We start from the raw sequence: 22,681 nt of genomic DNA on the forward strand, positions 1-22,681 counted from the left end.
CACTGCTGGGAATATTCATTCTACGACAGAAAAGAATGTCGATAACTCAATTTCAATAAACGTGTCTACAAAACAGATGAGCAAAGCAGCAATCAGACCCATTCCTCCACCGGCAGGCAGAACGTCGCCCCAGAGAATAATCCTGCAGTAAAAAACGGGTGATTACCGCACGTAATTTAAACAATAAGTCAACCAGAGATTCTGAAACCATCTAAACATTGGTGGAAAACCTTCGACGAGATTATTTTACATCACATACCTACATAATAACTAGGTGGAGCTGGGTGTTGTTTGTGCGCCACCAGCATGTCCGGCATTATTGGCAGTATCCTTGGAATTTCTCACATTTTACCGCGCGCTGTTGATGACATTGACTGAGGCCGAGACTGACCGGGTGTGTGTCATTCATGCGCCTGCAGGGGGATTTGCTAATAGGGCAGTACAGTAAAGGACGCTACCTATTACAAACTTTGTCTCCACCATATTTAATTTGTATTTAAATGTTACAACTATCGAAAATTCCATTCGTTGTTGAAGGTAAAGAGAAGAAGAAAACTTTAATCGTTTAATTAAAAAAAAAATCTTTCAGATTTCCATGAAATTATTCGCTGAAAACGATCATTAATTTTTTTTTCAGTTACCCAAAAACAATATTTTTTTTTCAAAGTCAATAACTTAACTAAAATAGACATTGAATATTAAATGTACTTTTTCTTTTAATTCGAACCTTATATTCCAAAGCCTTGCGGGTTAACATTTTTTTTTGTAGGAACAATATTGTGCCTTCGGAAGTGCCTCAAGGTAATAATCTGGGACCATCATTTGACATGCTTCACTAGAAACTAAAAGCACAGACCCATAGACAGGACAATTAGAAAAAAAAACGACTGAATTTTTCGCAATGACGATTATTGCCATCTTGCGGTGACATTGCCTACCAATCAATTACAAGTCTAAAATGGATCATGTTCAACTATAAAATATTTGGCGTTTCTCACTACAACCTTATCATTTATAAAGACATGTTGTGTTGTTCTCTTCTTTAAACTAATTTCATTATAATTACAATTAGAAGATTTCATAAGCCTTTTAGAAGGATTGGAATTAACACCGGCCTTTTTTAGGATTTAAAAAATCATATGAATTACATCATTTACAACTCATTGGCGGTTTATGAATGGCTGGATCTCGGAATATCCTCCATGATCCCGTTCCTACCTATTTCTTTTAAATAATAGAATAATCTTGGAGTCTCAGCACATGGAAAATTCAAAATAAACCAAATATAAAATTAAAGAATACTATTTAAAAAAGATGCCCAACCATGCGTTTCAAATTTTTAAACGTTTGCTTTAAGTAAGTAACCTCTGAAGTGAAGGAAACAAGGTTGTACAAAATATTATTAAATGAAATAATGTGTGCATCTCACTTACTCTAATGCAAATCCAGCACTCAAACGGTGCAAAAATTCCATCGTCTATTTAATTAAATTGTAAAACAATGTTTTCAATTATGTCAGTTTTGTCAATATGTTCATTTTGTCTAGTTTGTCATTCTTTCCAATTTAATTAATTATACAACTTTTTCTATTTAATCAATTTTGTAAATTTGATCAGTTTTGTTATTATTATAAAATTTGGCAATTTTGTCCAAATAGTCAATTTTGCGAATTCATTCAATTAGGCAATTTCATCATTGTTATTTTTGTCATTTTGGTAATTTCGTCATTTATGTAATTTTTGTCATTTTTAACATTTTTGTCATTTTTAACATTTTGTCATTGTAGTAATTATTTTAATTCTAGTATTTTTTACATTTTGACCATTTTGTTCAGTTAGACATTTTGGTAATTTTGGTCATTTTTGTTAATTATGTCATTTATATCATTTTTGATGTTTTTGGTCTTTTTTTTTTTCATTTCAATCATTTACGACATTTTTGTCATTCGTCATTTTTGTTATTTAAGTTATTTTGGTCATTTTAGTCCTTTAAGTCATTTTAGTTGTTTTTGTCATTTTCGCCAATTTTGTAATTTTTGCCATTTTTGTTATTTTGGTCATTTTTGTCATTTTTGTTATTTTGATCGTTTTTGTCATTTTGGTCATTTAAGTCATTTCAGTCATTTCAGTCATTTTAGCCATTTTTAGTCATTTTGGTGATTTCAATCATTTTAGTCAGTTTCGTCATTTTTGGTTATTTTCGTCATTTTAGTCATTTTTGTCATTTTGGTCATTTTGGGAATTTTATTCATTTTTGTCATTTCAGTCGTTTCAGTCACTTTAGTCAATACAGTAATTTTGGTCATGTTCGCCATTTCTGTTATTTTTTGTAATTTTTGCCTTTTTTGTCATTTATGTCATTTATTCTCATTTTAATCATTTTTTAATCAATTTTTTCATTCTTGTCATTTTTGCCATTTATCTCATTTTTGTCATTTTGGCCAGTTAAGTCAATTTTGTCATTTCTAGTCATATTGGCCATTTTTGTAATTTTGATCATATTTGTTTTGTCATTTTGGTCTCTTTTGTCCTTTGTCTTTTTCTGTCATTTTTGTCATTTAAGTCATTTTTGGCAATTTAGACTTTATAGTCTTTTTGGTCAATTTCGCCATTTATGTCAATTTTGTCATTTTTTGTTATTTTTGTAATTTTTGTCATTTTTGTCATTTCTGTCATTTTTGGTCATTTTTGTCATTTCTGTCATTTTTGTCATTTTTGTCATTTTTGTCATTTTTTGTTATTTTTGTTATTTTTGTTATTTTTGTTATTTTTGTCATTTTTGTCATTTCTGTCATTTTTTGTCATTTCTGTCATTTTTGTCATTTTTGTCATTTTTGTCATTTTTGTCATTTTTGTCATTTTTGTCATTTTTGTCATTTTTGTCCTTTTTGTCATTTTTGTCATTTTTGTCATTTTTGTCATTTTTGTAATTTTGTCCTAATTGTCATTTTTGTCATTTTAATCATTTTTGTCATTTTTCTCTTTTTTGTCATTTTTGCCTTTTTTGTCATATCTGTAATTTTTGTCGTTTTTGCCATTTTGGTCACTTTCGCCATTTTTGTCAGTTTTGTAGTTTTTGACATTTTTATCATTTTCGCCTGTCATTTTTGTCATTCTTGTCATTGTTATTATTTTTGTCTTTTTCGCTCATTTTTGTCAGTATTTTCAGTATTATAATAATTAAGTAATTTTAGTCATTATTATAATTTTAGTCATTTTTGTCATTTTAGAAATATTAGTCATTTTCGTCATTTTTGTCATTTTTATCATTTTTGTCATTTTGTTCATGTTGGGCATTTTGGACATTTTTGTCATTTTTGTCATATTTGTCATTTCCAACATTTTCGTCATTTTCGCCATTTTTATCATTTTTGTCATTTTTTGTAAGTTTTGTCATCTGAATCATTTTTGTTATTTTTGTGTTTTTGTCATTTTTTTCATTTTTGTCATGTTTTTCATTTTTGTCATTTCATTAATTTGTCAATTTTGTGAATTTTGTCAGTTTTGTCAATTTTTTTATCAATTTTGTGATTTTCGTGAAATAGACTCTTTGTGTCGTTTTTATAAAATTTGTCAGTTTTAAAAATGTTGTCAATTTTTTTAATTTAATAACTTTTGTCATTGTTGTCATTTTTGTTATTTTTGTCATTTAAGCCATTTTGGTCATTTTAGTCATTTATGTCATTTTTGTCATTTTAGTAATTTTTGTCATTCTTCATATTTGTCAGTTTCGTCATTTTTATTATTTTGGGTATTTTTTTCATTTTAGTCATTTTAGTCATATTTGTCATTTTTGGCATTGTCACCATTTTTTTTTATTTTTGTCATTTTGTATTTTTGTATTTTTTTCATTCTTGTCATTTTAGTCATTTTAGTCATATTTTCGCCATTTTTGTCATTTGAATCATTTTTGTTATTTTTGTCTTTTCAGTCATATCTGTCATTTTACTATTTTTGTCAATTTTGTTGGTTTTATCAGTTTTGTTAATTTTGTAAGTTTTGAAAAAAATATTTTATCAATTCTGTAATTTTCGTCTTTTTTTTAAATTTGTCAGTTTTGAAAATGTTGTCAAATTTTTAAATTGGATCACTTTTGTCATTTTTGGAATTCTTTTTTAAATTTTTCTATTATGTCAAATTGGTCATTTTTACGGGTTGGTAATTTTTTTAAATTTTTTACGGGTTGGTAATTTGTCATTTTTGTCGATTCTGTCGTTTTTGAAAATTTTGTTAATTTTGATGAGTTTTTTTTCCATTTTTCCATTTTTCTCAATTTGGCGTATTTTGACAATTTTGGCAATTGCATCGTTTTTGTTGATTTTGTAAATTCTGTCAATTTTTATAGGTAAATATATGCTTTAATTCTTGGCGACCAAGAATTACTTAAACAATTTGCAATTTACTGAATTATGCTTTGGCCTAAACATTATGAAACCATGCTGGATTCTAGATGCCAGAAGGAACTTTGACGTTTTGTTATTAGTAAAAAATTTAAACAAAAAGGGGAAAATTTTCGATGAATAAAAATTTTATTTAACTAATGCTTTTTTCTCAGATATATCCAAAAAAGCAAATAGAATAAATTTGTAGGTCTTCTTCGAGAATTTTAAACGTTTTTTTTTTAATTATTGATAACTGCTAAGCGTTACTTTGAGTTTCAAAAACTGGTGTTTTTCTTGCCATTGAAAACACGCCGGTTTTCTGTTGCTTTTAACCGAAGCAACAAATTTGAAGGTCTTGTCTGGAATAAACGGAGTGTTAGAGCTTTTTATTGTGCTGGTTTGTTTCAATTTGCATGACACTTTTCCAACATTTGCTATTTTGAGCCCACGGAACCATCTTTGGGATTCGATATCTCCTGCATCGACCACTTTACTTTGAAATGTTTTGGGTAAGAGCGATTGAGATATATAGACTTCCAGTAGCAGCTTCGATAAAAGTTCGTAATTTTTTTCAGTAACAATAAAGTCGGATGCCGAATCCGGAGGTAAAAAGGGCATACAAAGCGCCGAAATCCAAACTCTCTACGAGAACCTTGATTGGGACCAAGTGAAGACACTGGCTCTGAATCATCAACAGTGGGATCTTTTACCACGGCCCTATGTGCCGGAGAATCGACGCGAGATAATGAGTAAATAAGAAAGTAATGTTAAACTTTCCTGATTTAAGCATATCAAAAAAAAATATTAAGGAAATTTTAGGAAGAATTTTAGTCTGAATTGAATAATTAAAAATAAACAGCTTTGGATATCGATATTGAATATGCTTTAAAATTGGAAAATCTCTAACTGAGTACAGGGTCACAGGGCACAACATATCGAGTTTATTTTCTGCTGTGCTGAAATCCAAACAGCTCGATTGATGAATGTTGGCATCAGCGTCCAAAGTAATGACATATGTACATATTTGCCTACAACAAACCACCTCTTTAAAATAGTAAAAAAAAACCCTAAATGCACGTGCAAACGATAATCGTCCTCCCGTCTCGACCGAAAATCGCTTTCAAATTTGCGAAATCTTTCAACTAGAAGATTCTATCAGAGGGCCGTTCTTACCATATCGTTCAAATAAATTACCACCAATTTCCTCCCGGTTATTAATTATTTATCCGGTCGGTCAGTCAGCCAGCCAGCCACTTTTCGCATAGATCGGGTGTCGTATTTTTGCTCTTTCCCGTATCGTAGATGGGATGGGGAAAGGTTTCGAATGTTTACGTCCAATCCAGTGTGATCCATTCGCCGAGCCGCAGAGGGTATAGGATGGCACATAAAACAATTCCGAGATTTTTTTCGCGCCCCAAACTGGAAGATATGCGGAGAGAATTGGCCATAAATATCTCAAGTGCATTCAGAAGTCGTTCGTAAAAATTAGCTCCAAATACCGGTCATAATCCACGTGGAATTAGCCTAAGATTTACGGCCATCTGCCGATGGATATTTACACTTTCGGTGTGTATAAATATAACCCTGAATGTTGTACGGTCAGCAGAAAAGTGTTCTACTTGTTTCGGCTTTTCCTCGCTTACGGAAAATGCCTTTCCAACACATATGATCCCCAATTCTCGCTAAAGCTTAAAGAATACTTAGGTAGGTGCTGGTTGTTTGGTTGTTGGTCAGGTCAGCTTGAGACCAGCTGCTGGGCGAAAAAAATGGATGTTTTGAGAGATTGTAATCGGGAAATTGCTGGGCGCCAGTCAAGCATGAAATTAAAACAACCAACAACTGTAGTAAGGTACGGTACAACGCAGGAGGAGAAATGGGTAAGCGGGGCGGCCATTCACCGAGAGTCATTCAACAGTGCTTCGGCAAAGTTCGAGCCAAGTGCGCACGAATTTGTTCAACTAAAAGTATCCACTGAAGCGGGGAAAACTATTAATACCGGAGGAAAGAAGCAACGCGATTTGAGTGGTTTTGTACACGGATAATGGACGGACATACATGCACAGATTCGATGGTTGGAAAAACACCCCAGTCCTCGCGCCCAGAATCGGGAATTAGAGCGATCCTCTTTCCCACCCAATTGGAACGTCTTTTTGACGAGTAGCAAAGAGGAGGATGGGGCGATCCGGGTTCAGGTATATCTTCTCCAACCCGTGAGCACATGAGCTGGTACGCATTCGGTGAACGCATTATTAGACAAGACGATTCACGTACGTGCACCCCGATGGGATCCTGCTATATATTTTCGATTGAGAAATGTTTGAAATTCGTTTGTAAACACAGGCGCACTTGTGTACTGACTTGTTTCTATTTAAATCACTCACTTATATTCGTACCCAAAGAGCAAGTATTCCTAAAAATATATCTACACCACATTATTGATTGGGGATTATTACACTATCAGCGCGCAAAAGTAACAGCAAGCTTATTTTTTATTTTGCAATCTTATGAAACTATTTTGTTTAACTTATAAACTTGTAAAGTCTCGTAAAAGTTGAGGTATTTTTTTAGTATCTGCACGCCGACTAAAGAGTACAGGACAAAATATATGGCACAAATTATATTTATCTTCATTTTAATTTTAGGTGAGTTTTCTAGTTTGGTTAGGTAAAAAATTTTTTTTTTTCCAAGCAACCAACAGTCCCATAAACCAGGAACAAAAAAGCTTACTCAGCCCCATCATTAGTATGTTCTATGCAGCTCAAAATTTAAGTGCTTATTGATTTTTAGTTCCAAAACAAGCCTTAATGATCTTTTATTCAGCTTCCCGAGGCCTTTCAATTCAGCTTCCAAAAAATCATAAAATGAGCAAAAATTTCTCTCTCTAACTCAATTGTATCCTTGGGCCTCAATTCATATCACCTTCTCCCGATTATTGACTGTGTTCAGTACATGGTGCCGCCATGATGCCACGCGCCGGATTCCAAACTCGACTAATTGCTCAATTGCTTCTTTCCTACATTTCCTACATATATTGCACCAGAATGGTCACTCAAGTACCAAATTACTTATTGGAAAAAAAAAACTTGCCCGGCTTGGGGATCGAACCCTGACCTTCGTGGAGACCACGCCTAGATGTTGTTCTGAACTGAAACTAAAACTCGAAGTGGTGATGTGATTTTGAAAGCATCTCACTCAATGCACTTTTTGTGACTTAGTCAATCCAGTTTTGGGCACTTTCGTGCCCTTTATGTGACTTAAGTCCCTTACAACGTACATAAAATTCACTTTTGCAACTTTCAATGAATACATATAGTTCACTCAATGGAATTGAGCAAAATCAATCGCATACAACGTACATATTAATTACTTTTGCAACTTTAAAGTTCATTAACGAGAACATAAAGTTCACTCAAGGAATTTGGGCAGTAGATTCTCTTTGTCAGCCGATATGTAACTTTTAAAGCCTTCATTCAGGTAAATATGTGACTTTTGGTTGCTTGGGTTATTTCGCAGTTTCCAAAATATTATTTTGTTTTCTTAATTTATCCAACACTTATTCAGATGAAACACTAAATAAGGAAAGTTTATAAGGAAAGTACCAAAAATGTGTACAAACGTCAACTAATCCAATAATGTCAAATCATAATTCATTTTCGAACAAAAATATCCAATGAAACTACAACCAAATATCGTCATTGCCGTCTCGAAAACTATCAACATTTTTTTGCAATCGTCTCATTGCTGTCAATTTGTATAATTTTTATCATTTATTCAATGTCAGTCTTTTTAACCCTCCTAAGCTGTTCGCAAAATATCTGTTTCGGAAAAAATGACTTGTAGTTTGTTGTCGTTCTCGTGGTCGCAAATGTTGACCGATTTTCATGATATTAGAATCATTTTAACATGTAGGGGTCCGATGAACATTTTGGCCTCTATCCACGATTTTCCGGTAGAAAAAAAATCGTACCTAATTAAAACAACAACATTTAATTTTGTCTCTGCTTCGCTGTATCTCTATTCTTAATGAACCGATTTTCTTAACTGAAATTTTAGTTTTTCCGTTAATTTCATAATCATTATTATAGAACATACGTGGTCTTCAAAATCTCAGTTCTTCAGTATTTATATTGGAATGATGGAATGATGGAAGCATCTTATTTGAATATGCGCTTCGGGTCATATTGACCCGTACAGCTTTGGAGGTTAAACAATAATGAATTCAAGTAAAATTTGCCATTTTGGTTGCTTGAGTCATTTTTGTTTTTATTTTATTTTTTTTTTTTTTTTTGTCATTCTGATAATTTTATTCTTTTCCGCATTTTTTGTCGTTTTCTGACTTTTTTCTTACTTGTTTTTGTTGATTTTGTGATTATTTTAAGGTTACGAGTCATTTTTATAATTTGAGTTTTATTGTCATTTTGGTCTTGTTTGCCATTTTTGCCGTTTCAACCATTTGAAAATAGCTTAACTTGATTGCACGGAGAAAAAAGACGATTGTTGATTCAATTATTTCAGCTTGTTATACCAATCATTAAAATATAGTTGAATTTTTCGCATTCAACTATAAATATGATAGATTCGACTACAAACTTCGGATCGACCTCACGCAATCAACTATTAATATAATGGATTCAACTGTAATGGTCTATTTGATTTAACTGTAAATATGATAGATTCAACTACAATTTTATGATTCCTTTTATTCATTCAACTATAAATAATATAGATTCAACTGTAAACTGTTTATTGACCTTGAGCCATCAACTATGAATCAAATAGATTCAATTTTAATGGTAAAATTGATTCAACTGTAAATATGGGTTCAACTACAAATGTATGATTGATTTTAGTCATTTAACTACAAATATAGTAGATTCTAATATTTATACAGTTGCATTTTTCCCATTGGGTCGATTTTAGCAAATATTTGAGTTTTCTTGCGGATGTGTGGAAAAATCTAAGCAGCAAAAAATCGAAAACTACGGCACCATATCAAAATCAAAAGATGGCGAAGAGGGGTTTTAAAAATTTGAATTGTATGTTTTACAGATTTATTCAGAATAAAATACACAGAAGGAACTTCAACCAAAAATGATATTATTGCAAAATAATCATATTTTGAACCTACAATATTTAAGGTGGGGCTCATTAAACCAATAAATAAATCAATTAAAATGCGGCTCTCGCCAATTAAGTCCAAGATGGCAGCCCTATCGCGGGATAGGGACTTTAGGCTAACAACCTACTGTTCCCGATTTGAAATTGTTACAGAATCCAAAAGAAATGACCGACCTGGAACTTTGGCGACGACTTGAGACCAGGTGAAGACGCTGGCTCGGGATCGTCTACAGTGGAGGTCTTTTATCACGGCCCTATGCACCGGAGGATCAGCGCGGGATCATTAAGTAAGTAAGTAAGTAAATCAATCATAGAAATATAATTAAATCTATCATATCTATAGTTTAACCAATTAAATTATTATAGTTGAATCTACTATACTTATTATTGAATGCACAACATCAACCATAGGATTATAGTTGAATCGATTAAGGTTATAGTTGAGTGCATAAAACCAATCATACAATTATTGTTGAATCTATTGTACGTATTCACTCATTTCAACTCAAATTTACTCATTTTCCCGCACAATTGGACACAATTTAACACAATTTCTCACGTGAGTTTTCATTACGTCGTATGAAACATCTTAAGAATTCACAGAAAACTGCTGCAAAAGCTATCAAAACAACTTTAAAACTTGTATTTCACATATAGAATATGATGTCCAGGCTACAAATATTCTAAATGGAAAGAAATTGCCACGAGTTTATGTCAGTTTTTGTATACTTTTTTTTTCGTCATAAAACTCTTTGTTTATTTTTTTTTTTATACGACGTTATGAAAGCTCACGCAAGATTTCAATAATTGGCTGAAAAATTTGCGTGATCATTGGCGTATCTTCTCTCTTAATTTCAGTCCAGAGGCTATTAATTAATTGTGTTAAAAAGCAAAAAAAAAATGGGACTTGCGATAACCAGACCATTTTTAATGCACAAACCCAAGGGATTGCAGTGGAGAGAGAATTCTCTCATTTTAACTGAAACCTTCTAATTCTCTCAACAAATTGCAACGAATTATAACAAATTCAATCATTGGCTGCTAAATTTGTTTGATCATTGACGATGATTCTCCGTTTATCTCTGTCCCTTGCACAGAACCGATGAATTATCATTAAACCATCAATAACGGTGCCGGCCAAGTTCTAGTCATATTGATAGGATGGCAAAGAGAGAAAGGAATGAAAGAACAATTTTGTGATTTTGCATCGAAGTCTCCTCTGCATCATAGTTTGTTCTGAACTGTCTTAGCAATTGATTAATTAGCATTTGTAAATATTATGCAGATGTTTTGTATTTTTTATGATCAAGAAAACTCGTTAAAACCGTCAAAATAGAGATTGATCAATTTTACCCCAAAGCATCAAATTGTCAACAAAGACGAAATCGATTTTTTTAATGAAATTTGAAGTATGTAGTCTAATAAATTTCTGCAAAGGGAACATCCATAAATGACGTAGCTTTATTTTTTGAGTTTTTATACCCCCCCTCCCCCCTCGTAGCATTTCTTCACAAAGTCATAGACCCCCCCCCTAGATAATAACGTAGCTTTAATAACCCCCCCCCCCCCCCATTTTTAAAAATCGGTTTTTAATTTTTACCTTTAATTTTATCAGCATTTTGGAAGAATAATACACAAAATAACAAAAAAAAAGATAAAGAAGTTATAAATGGAAGTTTAAAAAAGTATATCAATCAGTCAAAAAAAATCAAGCTACCTTTCAACAAACAGGATAGCTAGTAAGTATTCAATCAGTTGCGTCGATCCAAATTATCTCCATTCGGGATTCCAATGAAATCGTTGGGCAGCTTTCCTCCATCGTCTGTTCGGCTGGAATAATTGCATCTGCGATGTCAGCTGCCTCCACTCACTCTCTATCGTCCTCCGGAGTGAAGATCAGCACTTCGTGTCCTCTTTTGCCTACAATTCGCTTTGGACGAATCTTTCTATCCGAGGCTGGGGCCTTGTGAATTTTGCTATGCTCCTTTTGGATAACATTTGAAGCAAAATATAAATTGCATTTCTTGCATGTACATACGCTTGAAAACAATCGGGCAGTAGGAGTCAAAAGCTACATGTTCAGACTGGATTGAATTAGGTATAATTTTGCTCAATTTTGATTTTTTTTTTTTCAATATTTAATGAAAGCTACGTAGCTTTACTTGAACCCCTACCCCCCCTCTCGTCACACATCGTCACACAAAGTCAAACTCCCCCCCTCCCCCTCAAATGCTACGTCATTTATGGATGTTCCCAAACATGTTTTATGTTTCTAGGAGTCCAGTACTGGTTTTAAAAATATAAAACATGCCACATTCATCTTAACAGACAAAATAATCGAAAAATGTTGAAAAAAGTGATCAATCTTACCCCGTTTTACGGTATCCATAACTCTGAAGAAATATAACTTAAAATATGATAACAATAACAAACAACATACACTTTAAGGATAGATCACAAGGCTTCATTCTAAGTAGAGTTAATAAAACTGAGATTTTTCGCCAAATCATTCATTCAGATATTATTGTAAGACTTCGTCAATTCTAACAAGCAATACCAAGTGCAAAACATACGCCCCGTACTGTAGCAGCGTAATGAAAATAGAAACGGGCGCGCGGGAGCGAGTTTTTCTTTCGCAAACAGAACAGCAAACAAAAGCAGCGAACGACGCGTGATAAAACGAAAACTGATCCAATCCAACTGATCAAACACATTGTAGTATTTAGTAGAACTATGTAGTGCATGTTCGTCAAGTTATGTCGTAAGACGGAATACTATGTAAATAAAAATAAAATAATGTAGTGCAGCATCAATTAGGCAACTCAGCCTTACTTACAGCTGCTGACGTGATTCATGAAAAAAAAACTGTTTACTGAAATGAAGGAAAGGAAAATTTTCTGAAAAGAAATTACAGATAACTTCTACGAAGAGTGAATCAAGCGTGAATTTGTTATCAAAATGTTAGAGAGTCGAAAACAAAAGCTAAAATTTGCGTTCGTCATAAATTCAAACTAAGCCGATTTGATGGATTGGAATGGTTTGGAATGACCGGAATGGAGTGTTTTTAAAATTGACTCCTATGACTGGTTTACAAGAAAACCTAAGTGGTAGCGCTTATCGCTTATTGATCAATTCCTGTCATCTAAAGCTGTCGGTGATTCACTCAAACCGACCAATAATCGATTACAGGCCAATAGAGGTCGCCGTCATGAAAATCCTATAGCTGGATGTTAAAATAAACCGGAAAGGTCAACTAGGTGTTAATCCGTTCACAGACTGGGAAGCGAGAGATGACCCTTTTTATAGAACTAATCCAATTTGGAGTCGCACCAAAACAGCCTATCAATTACGACTGATTTCTTTGATCAATTGACAGTAGGGTGGTGCAGCATATTGTTCTTACAGTACAAATGTTTTTAGATCAAGATATCACTTATTTTCAACTAGGTATATTCACCCAGAACTTTCTTCAAAGTTTAGTTATATTACACTCGATAAGGATTTTAAAAAAGACATACAACTACCATAACAGTAACAAAAAGTCATTCATAAAAACGCTTTAACATCCCTATCCAACGTTCGACATTTCTAAGCCGTAGAGTGAGAAAAACGAAAATAACCTACATAATACACAACGTGCATACTAGCTTTATCTCGTAAACTAATTTACAACGTGAAATTGTCGATTCAGCATATCGGAGCTGTTTTGCTTTTTCGAAACCGAGCAATAAACTAACTTTTTTCAATCACTATATGTACCTCAGAACACAGGATTCTTCCACTTACCCTGAATACAACAATGAAGCACAGATGATCGTCTTTTCACAGAAAAAAGGCGCGTAAATTCGAAACTCTTTCACACAACTCAAGCTGAATAGCGACACTGTTTGGTTTTTCGACTTGTCAATCCCCCGGCAAATAGGTAGGTAGTCTATAATAAAATATGACGAGCTACATCTCACAGCATCGCATTGTTGTTATTAGTCATCATCAGCGATGAACAAGAAACAAGCGAGAGAAGCGAGAGCAGAGAACGGAATGATACGTCACAACCATTCCCTTATTATTTGAGTGATCGTCATCGAAACGGTCAAAACAAACCTCGATAGATCATCGGAATTCGCTCAGAGAAAAAGATTAAAAGCTTCAGTTCCAATTCATGCAATGGTGCTGGGAACAAACGATTTGGATTCTTGGGATGCTCAAGAATTTCTTCTGAGAAATTGAGTAAATATTTCTTTGAATTTTAGCGATTGGATTAGCCCTTATAATACCGAAACGAATTAATACAAATAAAAATAGCCTCATTATACTTGTTATTCTGTGAGCACCAGTGTTGCGTTTTGAATTTTGTTTCTAGTTCTCTTTTTATTGGTTTTGTTTGTAAACCTCTTCAAATGAATCATTTGCTTAATTTTTGACTGCAACCCCTAAATTGTTATTTAAGTTCTATGAAAAATCTTAAAAGACAAAAAAAATTGGAACAGGAACATCAATTTGTCTTCACTACTTTAAAACTCTTATAAGCACAAAAAATCTTTATCCAGCAAAACTTCAGTTTTTTGTCAATGCTTTCAGTTGAATCTATTCAAAATGTATTTTATTCAATTCTGTAATCTTTAAGAGAGCTTTAATAAGAAAAGACTTATAACGAAGGCTTCATAAGGAAGGCTTCATAAGGAAGGCTTCATAAGGAAGGCTTCATAAGGAAGGCTTCATAAGGAAGGCTTCATAAGGAAGGCTTCATAAGGAAGGCTTCATAAGGAAGGCTTCATAAGGAAGGCTTCATAAGGAAGGCTTCATAAGGAAGGCTTCATAAGGAAGGCTTCATAAGGAAGGCTTCATAAGGAAGGCTTCATAAGGAAGGCTTCATAAGGAAGGCTTCATAAGGAAGGCTTCATAAGGAAGGCTTCATAAGGAAGGCTTCATAAGGAAGGCTTCATAAGGAAGGCTTCATAAGGAAGGCTTCATAAGGAAGGCTTCATAAGGAAGGCTTCATAAGGAAGGCTTCATAAGGAAGGCTTCATAAGGAAGGCTTCATAAGGAAGGCTTCATAAGGAAGGCTTCATAAGGAAGGCTTCATAAGGAAGGCTTCATAAGGAAGGCTTCATAAGGAAGGCTTCATAAGGAAGGCTTCATAAGGAAGGCTTCATAAGAAAGGCTTCATAAGGAAGGCTTCATAAGGAAGGCTTCATAAGGAAGGCTTCATAAGGAAGGCTTCATAAGGAAGGCTTCATAAGGAAGGCTTCATAAGGAAGGCTTCATAAGGAAGGCTTCATAAGGAAGGCTTCATAAGGAAGGCTTCATAAGGAAGGCTTCATAAGGAAGGCTTCATAAGGAAGGCTTCATAAGGAAGGCTTCATAAGGAAGGCTTCATAAGGAAGGCTTCATAAGGGAAGGCTTCTCAGAAAATGCAAAATAATAGAAGAGACAAACTTACTGATTACGATCGATTAATATAGTGGTGCCATACCTGAAAGAAAGGAGAAAAAAGATTGTTATTTTTTTTGTAAATAGACATGTGTCGAGATTACGTCAGATCTTAAGTCGATAAGTCATGTTTTATCACTAGGTAATAGCATTTTTGGTGCCTATGTTTTAGTAACTGTTTTTAGGAAATTTTGGCGTCCTGAATTCGAATCGTTTGTTCGATTTTATCTATCAGTTCTTATTTTAGTGATGAAGTTTGTGAAAATTTTTAAGTTTACCGATTGAAAGCCAAATCGATCATTGATAACAGATGAACCAAAAAACCTAAAAAAAATACAAAAATATAAATTCTACAATTTTAAAAAAATTAAAAAGATAACATAACAACTATTTTTGACACCACTGAAGAATGTCTAAATGTATTTGTTATTGAAGATATTAAATTATTCAAGAATTTTATTCAAACCGGCAAGCTGATTGGACTCGTGGTTTAAGAAATATCTAAGTTTCAATTTGGGTTCAACAACAACTTCTATAACTTTTTTCTACACCTACAAATCAGACTTTACTCCAATAATGATCTTCCTTGGGGGAGGAATTATCGGTACGAGATTCTATGCCGGACAGGCATTAACAAGCCTTCTGATTTCTAATTTCTAAATCCCATAAAATGTTTTTCTTGTTTCGCTTAAATGTAGTGGTCATGCATCGTTTTGCGTGGGAGCTCGAGTCTTTATGCCAGAAGTGCTTGTCCAATCAAATCATCTTTGGCACAGTGCACTTTTTAGCATATTTTCGGCACAAAATCAAGGTTGGCTCGAACTTGCCTCCCACGACCAGTGATTACAACTGTTTTCCAGAAATGTCGGGAAGATTTTGAAAAAAAGTCTGGAAAAGTATCTCTTCAATTAATAATTCGAATCATTCCCTGCCATTCTGCAACGAACATTTTGAATAGACTGTTTTGTCAGAAAATTCATGTCGAAACTTCAAAGTCTGGAAATGTCCAGAAATGACAAAAGTTTGGAAGTCTGGAAACCTAAACAAATGTGTGGCAAAAGTCCAAAAAGTCTGGAAGATCCTGAAAAAATCTGGAAGCTTGATTTCACTGCCCACGACATCAATACTCAATCAGTTGCAAATGCCCCCGGAGATGCTCGCTGTCACTCTTTCCGTAAATGTCATTCCAAACCTATGTGAGTGCCATTTTTGGATCATCTGAAAATTGCTTAAAACAAGTTCTACACCGGGTGATCTTTTAGGCATAGGTCTGTGGGTTTGACATATCGAGTATTCTTGACCCCAAAGTTCCAAAAGCGAAAAATAAACCTTTTAACCCTTATCCGTCCCTGAAAGTTTTACCCGTTACAGTCTCTTGAGTATCAATTTGACACTCCTGACTAAAACCAATATATCTCTCTTGTTTCCCAGCCGATTCCTACTAAGTTTGAAGTTTAGGAAATCTCGGAATGTAACTCAAATATGTTTCTCAGACAAATTCGGAAAAAAAACATGCTTGTTTGGTATTAATTTTGAACAAAACATTCAATATCTTGACTTTGTGCATTAAAAAGTCAACGACCAATCACATGTTGCCATGTTGTTCCGCCCAATTAAACCTTTATCACGAAACAGGCAGCGTCCTGCTCACAGATTTGTTTCCGAACGCATTATTCGTACACATGAGTAAATACGAACCTTCAATATCGCCTTCCTCGGGTCACGTGACGTCATCGATATTTCTTCATTCATTGTCGTCAGTAGAGGGAAGAAAAACCGGCAATATGTTGTAAGACAGTCACTTCACTCCGCTTCGGCTAACTGAGGACAAAACATCACCATCGTTGCAAAGCCAAATCCGAATGCCCCGGTGATGACTGTTACAAATTATGAATAAGCACACACTCGACGAATAGGAGTCAAATGGAAATACATCTAACACTCTCTATGACGACAGCGCACGATTTTTGAAGCGATTCAGGGAATAGGTATCATCATCCGGTCGTCATAACAATGAATCGTGCTTAACAGTTTAGGACGAGCGGGTGGTTAGAGGCAATAATGGTGCAAACAAAAACATATCCCACCCAAGCCACCACGATCCGAACTGCTGACTCGACGAAAGATACCGATAATGAGTTTGAGTTTTATGGGTTTGACACTCAGTGCTGTTCTCAAGTCTTCTTCGACGTTACGCTGCTGTAACTTCTCCACAGGGAGTGCTGACTGGCTGCATCATCGGTTGCCTTCGACTATGAGTCACGATACACCTTTATACCTGAAAGGCATTCGAAGGAATCCAATTTGCGAACATCTTCTGAATTGAATTTATGAATTTTCATTCGAAAAGTTCCACTTCAATTGTTAATGTTTTTGTACTGGAAAAATCATGTCTAACTCATAAATCCAGTATATAAATAGAATTTTCGGATCTATCAAGAAAATCACATTTATAAGTTGCGAAGTGCGTGTCAGGTGAAATATTTTAAATGTAGATACACGATTCTTTTATACAAGTCTGTTTAGGTATTTGCGTGTTTAAGTTTCTCTCTTTTCATGCTTTCCGCTAATGTGTTTCATCGTAGTCGAATTTCGTTACTCATGCTGGGTGGCATAATTCTGCGAGTTATGTTTCTGTTGATCACCTATTTCATACTGGCCGAAAGCGGGTATTAGAATGGCACAAAATCTGAGTTGTCTGATTAAGATTTGAAAGGCACCTGAAGTGCCGCGACAGACTTTCATCTCTTAAAAAAATATGTTCAGAATTCCCAAACATGAACATGAAAGCCTCATATAAAAACCAAAAAAATATATATTTTATTGAGGATTCGAAACAATTTGACCTCCTTTATTTGATTATTGTTTCTTCATTGTTAATTATCCTATTTTGTTGTAAAACACTTCTCAATACTAACTATAGCTTGGTTTCTGGACATATTCAAGTTGATTTCTTCTACATATGCGTTGTAAACTGCTGAAAGAACTTTCATCCCTTTAAAAATAATGTTCAGAATTCCCAAACGTGAACACGCGATTTTCAAATGTTTTGAAAGCCTTGTTAAAAACCAATAAAAAAGTTCAATATTCTGTTATCATATTACATTGTGCAAATATGTGTGTAAGTAAAATTTCGATATTGTTATTGTGAGAATCTGATTTATCTCTTCAATTTTTTATCATCTAGCCAGCTTCTCTCTGAACCTATCGGAGATCTGAAAGTATATATTTGCACTGATTCGTACTGAAACAGTTGTTCTCTCAGTTATTTTTATTGAGAATTCGAAACAATTTAACCTCCTTTAATTGGTTAATTTTTATTTATTATAAACTAGCTGACCCGGTAAACTTCGTTTTACCCGTTACTTAATAAATCGTTGGAAAATGTTTGCAGTTCTTTCAATTCTTCGTGCTCGTGAATTAGTTTTCATGAAAATCGTCTTCAAGTTGTTCGTGCATTGTCCCGTTTCTAGTTGATTTTGTATAGGAGCCCCCCTTCCATAAAAAGTAATAATCTCGAAATTATTATACAACCCATCTCTGACCCTAAAAACCCCCGGATACCAAATTTCACTTCATTCCTACCGACCATTCATACGTGATGGTGTTACAAAGAAAACGCCTCCATTTTTATATATAAGATGATCCTAGGCTAAGATAATCTGAGTCTGAACTCTGAACATAGAAAAATAACATCGACCGCACTTTAATTTGTTGTAAAATACTTCTTAATACTGGCTTCAATTTGGTTTCTGGACATATTCAAGATAATTTCCTCTACATATGCGTTGTTAAGTGCTACCATCCTGTACATTGGTAGTTTTGGATCCTGTTTGATAACTGGAACGGCCTTACGCTGCGCAAACTATTGTCTCCTTCATTGGGAGATATCTGTCAAAAACGGTACGGCGAATAATACCTCCCACTTGCCAAATCCTTCAAGAACAACGCATCGGTGGACTTCCTGCAATTTTCAAGCGAATCCAATCCGACCAGCATGCACAGGGGTCGAAAATCTGGAATTGCCTTTTATCATCCAAGGTTTCTCAACGCGTATTTTAGAAAATTCTTGGGACTCTCTACAGTCTATTAACGTGATCGTTGTTATGCGGTTGGCAAAGTAATATTGGCGTACTCAATTGAAACGATAGTATTCATTACAAATTCTGTAGACCATTCCAAACATTGGCTTTGGCTACAACTTGCGCTAAAAGCCTTCAGTTGTCTGTCTATCTCCACTCAAAGATCTTTTATCGAGGTCTTCCTAGTAATGATCAAGCTGTCTTCAAGGCCACTATACTCATAGATTACATTCGATGTTTTCCGAGAAAATGAAAATAACGCTGTATTCGATGCGTTTTGTTTTTAAATCCATAGTTTTTGCAACTTCCCGAAAAACGATACAGTGCGATTTGCAGAATCGAACAATCCTTCGGGTGAAAAACAGGAAGACATATTTTCAGATCATCTGCGTATATCAGCATGGAAACGTGTTGCAGAACTTCGGAAAACTCGTTCATGACAGTGATGAAAAGAAGGGGTCCCAAATGACTTCCTTGTAGTACACCACTGTTCACCGAGAATGCACCAGCCTCACGTTACGGAATTCTATCAATTAGCTTAGAATGTATTCTTTTAAAACATATATAGGCAATTCCATTCTTGCAAAGTAGGAGAGGAGCGGGCTATATGCGCCTATTAAGAAGAATACTGATTTAATCAAATATTTCATCGAATATGTGTACAAAAATTATATACACATGAGCAGACATCTGTTTTCTATACATTGAAGTAATTTAATGTTGAAATCGCCTTCAGTTTTTGAGAAATCGATTTTATTTTAACAGTTGTCAAAATTGCCGAACCTCAAATCGTGCGGGCTAAATGCGCCTATTTATGTTTTAGGCAAAATTTTTGTTTTTTGGCAATATTTCCGTATAATTTCATTGGGAATGCTAAAAACTGATAGCAAAAACAAAGCTGAAGTTTTATAAAAATCTATTTCTTTTATAATTTTATAGAATTATACAAAAATTATTTATTCTTTTTAACCTGTTATTTAAGAATAGAGGCATTTTACAAACATGTTGGGGGCATACAAAACACGCTTTTATTCCACTTTCCAATTATTATGAAACCATCATAAAAGCTTAAATTTGTTTTACTTTATTAGATATGTTGTTTTGTCAGCCATTTCGTCAAACGGCTTTAGGCGCATTTAATCCGATAGGCCCATTTAGGAAACCTTTCCCCTACGGAGAGAAGAGCGTTGATTTCTTTCACATCAAATGCTTTCGACATGTCCGTGTGTATAGTATCGACTTGGAGTCCTCGCATCATCCACTGTGAAGTTCGCCGAGATTTGTCACGGTCGATCGCCGTCTCAGAAAGCCATGTTGTATCGTCCGATATTTCTCTCTCCCTCCTTGGGTACATTTGGTCGTAAACGATGGTCTCAAAAAGCTTTGGCATGGCAAAAAGTATTGCAACTCCACGATAATTTTTAACTATATAAGAGCTTAGATGAACTTTTATGTATCGGTACAATATGCGAAATCTTCCAAAACTTCGAAAATATACCTTTGGGAAGTGAGTGTGAGAACAGTCGGTGTAAGGGTGCTTCGAGTCCGTTAACCCGATTTTTAAGGAGCGAGTTGAGTAAGCCATCGGAACAACTAACTTTGGATTCATCGAGCATTAAAATTTACTTTCTGACATCTGTAATCGATAATGTTATTTCAGAAATGACTTCTTCCTTAAATTGATATTCTTGATCACTTCGAACATAATTTCCGAATAGTTTTGATGCTTCTTTCAAATTATGCGCTTTTAGTATGATATGAAACATTTTTTGAGTAACGTTTGAGTTGCGCTAGTTTGTTCTACGGTATCGATTATTTTTTCTTCGTTTCAATGCGCCAGTGTAGAACGAAAGAACGTTAAAATCTAATGCACATTCAACCAAGCGATGACTTTCTTTAATGTTATCTAAAACTCCAAAATTGTTCAAAAATTCTAGCATTGGGATAACGTTCTTAGAGATCTACCTTTTTCTCAACAACGTTCTGAAGTTTGTTTAAAATGTTAAATCTTAAACAAAAATTATACCGGTTGGAATAATAAAGGAGATTTTTCAAAGCAGTAATGATATTAGAAAAAATAATTAATTCACCATCTGAAACTTATTTTTCTTTTATAGAAAAATCTATAGGTTTTAAAAACAAAGTGAAAAGATTGTGATAGAGTGATAAAATTGTACATTTTTATTAAGATTTTTGAGCTGCTCGAAGTTTTGAGTTTAATTCTTTAGAACATGAGTGTTAGTTATACAATTTTTCAGTTTTCCTGGAGCATTGGAGGCACTGTAATTTATGCACTGAGCAGCTGAATTTCATGACTGAATTGATCAATTCATTTTTTTTACCCTCAAAAGAGGTGACCAAAGGAAATCGGAAAAATCAAAATTTTAATTTTTATGCCAAATGACTTAAAAATGCATCAAATGTAGAAATCAGGTGTTATCTCCAAACACAAATTTTGCCCAAAAATCGACTTTCTGGGACTGGGGACTGGTAGGAAAATTGCCGAACTGCACAAAAATCTCGACAAACGGTATACAGTACAACATTTTCAAAATAAAATTGTGGCGGCTTCCACTATTTACCATATCATAAAATCCCCAACCACTACTCACAAGCAAGTTAGTGGCAGACCAGCGAAAATTATGGACGCAAAAGGACGTGCCTTCAACAAAAAGGAGCCAACGGGATGCCGCCGAAACGTTCAATTGTTCTCACCACTACATTGGCAGGACATTAAAAACAAGTTGGAATTAAGTGCCGAAAGAACACAAAAGCCCCAGAATACACTGAGGATCAGATTTCGACTCTTAAATCCCAATTCCGATGGATGATAAACAAATATTCCGGGAAATGTTTTGTTTTGGACGATTCCAATTCGATCCCATTTGTACCCAAGAGCTACAACCCGAAAAATCTGCCTTAGTTCACCCAATCGAAGATGTTTTCGTAACTTTGAGCACATTGATGTACAAAAATAATTGGAGGGACAAAAACTGCAAACAATTTATTGGTAAAATCAAGAGATGTATTCAAAAAGTTGACATGAAGGCCGTACAATCGAGGGATTGCAGTGGAGAGAGAATTTTTTGCATTTGGAATGGTAATGATCAAATTTCCACAACTGCTTTACAAATTGCAACAATAAGCACATTTTCACTCTCTCTGAGCACTGGTTTTTTTTTTCATTTTAACTCAACTTCCCCTAACAAATTGCCACAAGTTACCACAAATCTAATCATTTGCTGCACAATCTGTGTGATCATTGACTATCTCTCCGTTTATCTCTGGACTGACTTCTCGGTCTCGGAAGATTCGGTCGGCCGAATATTCGGCGCCGAATACCGCCAAAAAACCGTTAAGCCGAATATTCGGCTCACCGAATAGTTGAGCTAAGTATTCGGCCGAATTATTTTTAAAATTTATACAATAACAGAATTTTAAAATTTTTCAACCAATTTTGGATAAATTATAAAATATGCAAAAGTAATGTTGAAAAAGTTCAAACTCATCAAAAACTTATGGTTTCGGTATATCGTCTTAGATGTACATAGGTATTGATGTATCTTTCACTGTAGATAGCTTTATATTTTGATTACCATTACTCCAAATTTTCTAGATATAGCCAGGCTTGTCCATAAAACCATTAAAGAATTCAAAAAAAAGTCAAATC

At 34.3% G+C, this 22,681-nt stretch overlaps 1 protein-coding gene across 16 annotated transcripts in view; it reads right to left on the reverse strand.

Moving 5' to 3' along the window:
- Window positions 1–22,681, reverse strand: part of LOC129745373 (plasma membrane calcium-transporting ATPase 1-like) — a 139,105-nt gene that overhangs the window by 80,490 nt on the left and 35,934 nt on the right. The window contains exon 1 of one of the 16 annotated variants that reach the window (XM_055738417.1): window positions 13,286–13,307. The exons of the other annotated variants lie outside the window; for them this stretch is intronic. The gene's annotated coding sequence lies outside the window, so the exon portion shown is untranslated. Of the gene's footprint in view, window positions 1–13,285; window positions 13,308–22,681 lie in introns of those variants that run through there. 16 annotated transcript variants of the gene reach the window in all.

This window comes from Uranotaenia lowii, chromosome 2 (assembly GCF_029784155.1).
Source record: "Uranotaenia lowii strain MFRU-FL chromosome 2, ASM2978415v1, whole genome shotgun sequence".
Taxonomy (NCBI): domain Eukaryota; kingdom Metazoa; phylum Arthropoda; class Insecta; order Diptera; family Culicidae; genus Uranotaenia; species Uranotaenia lowii.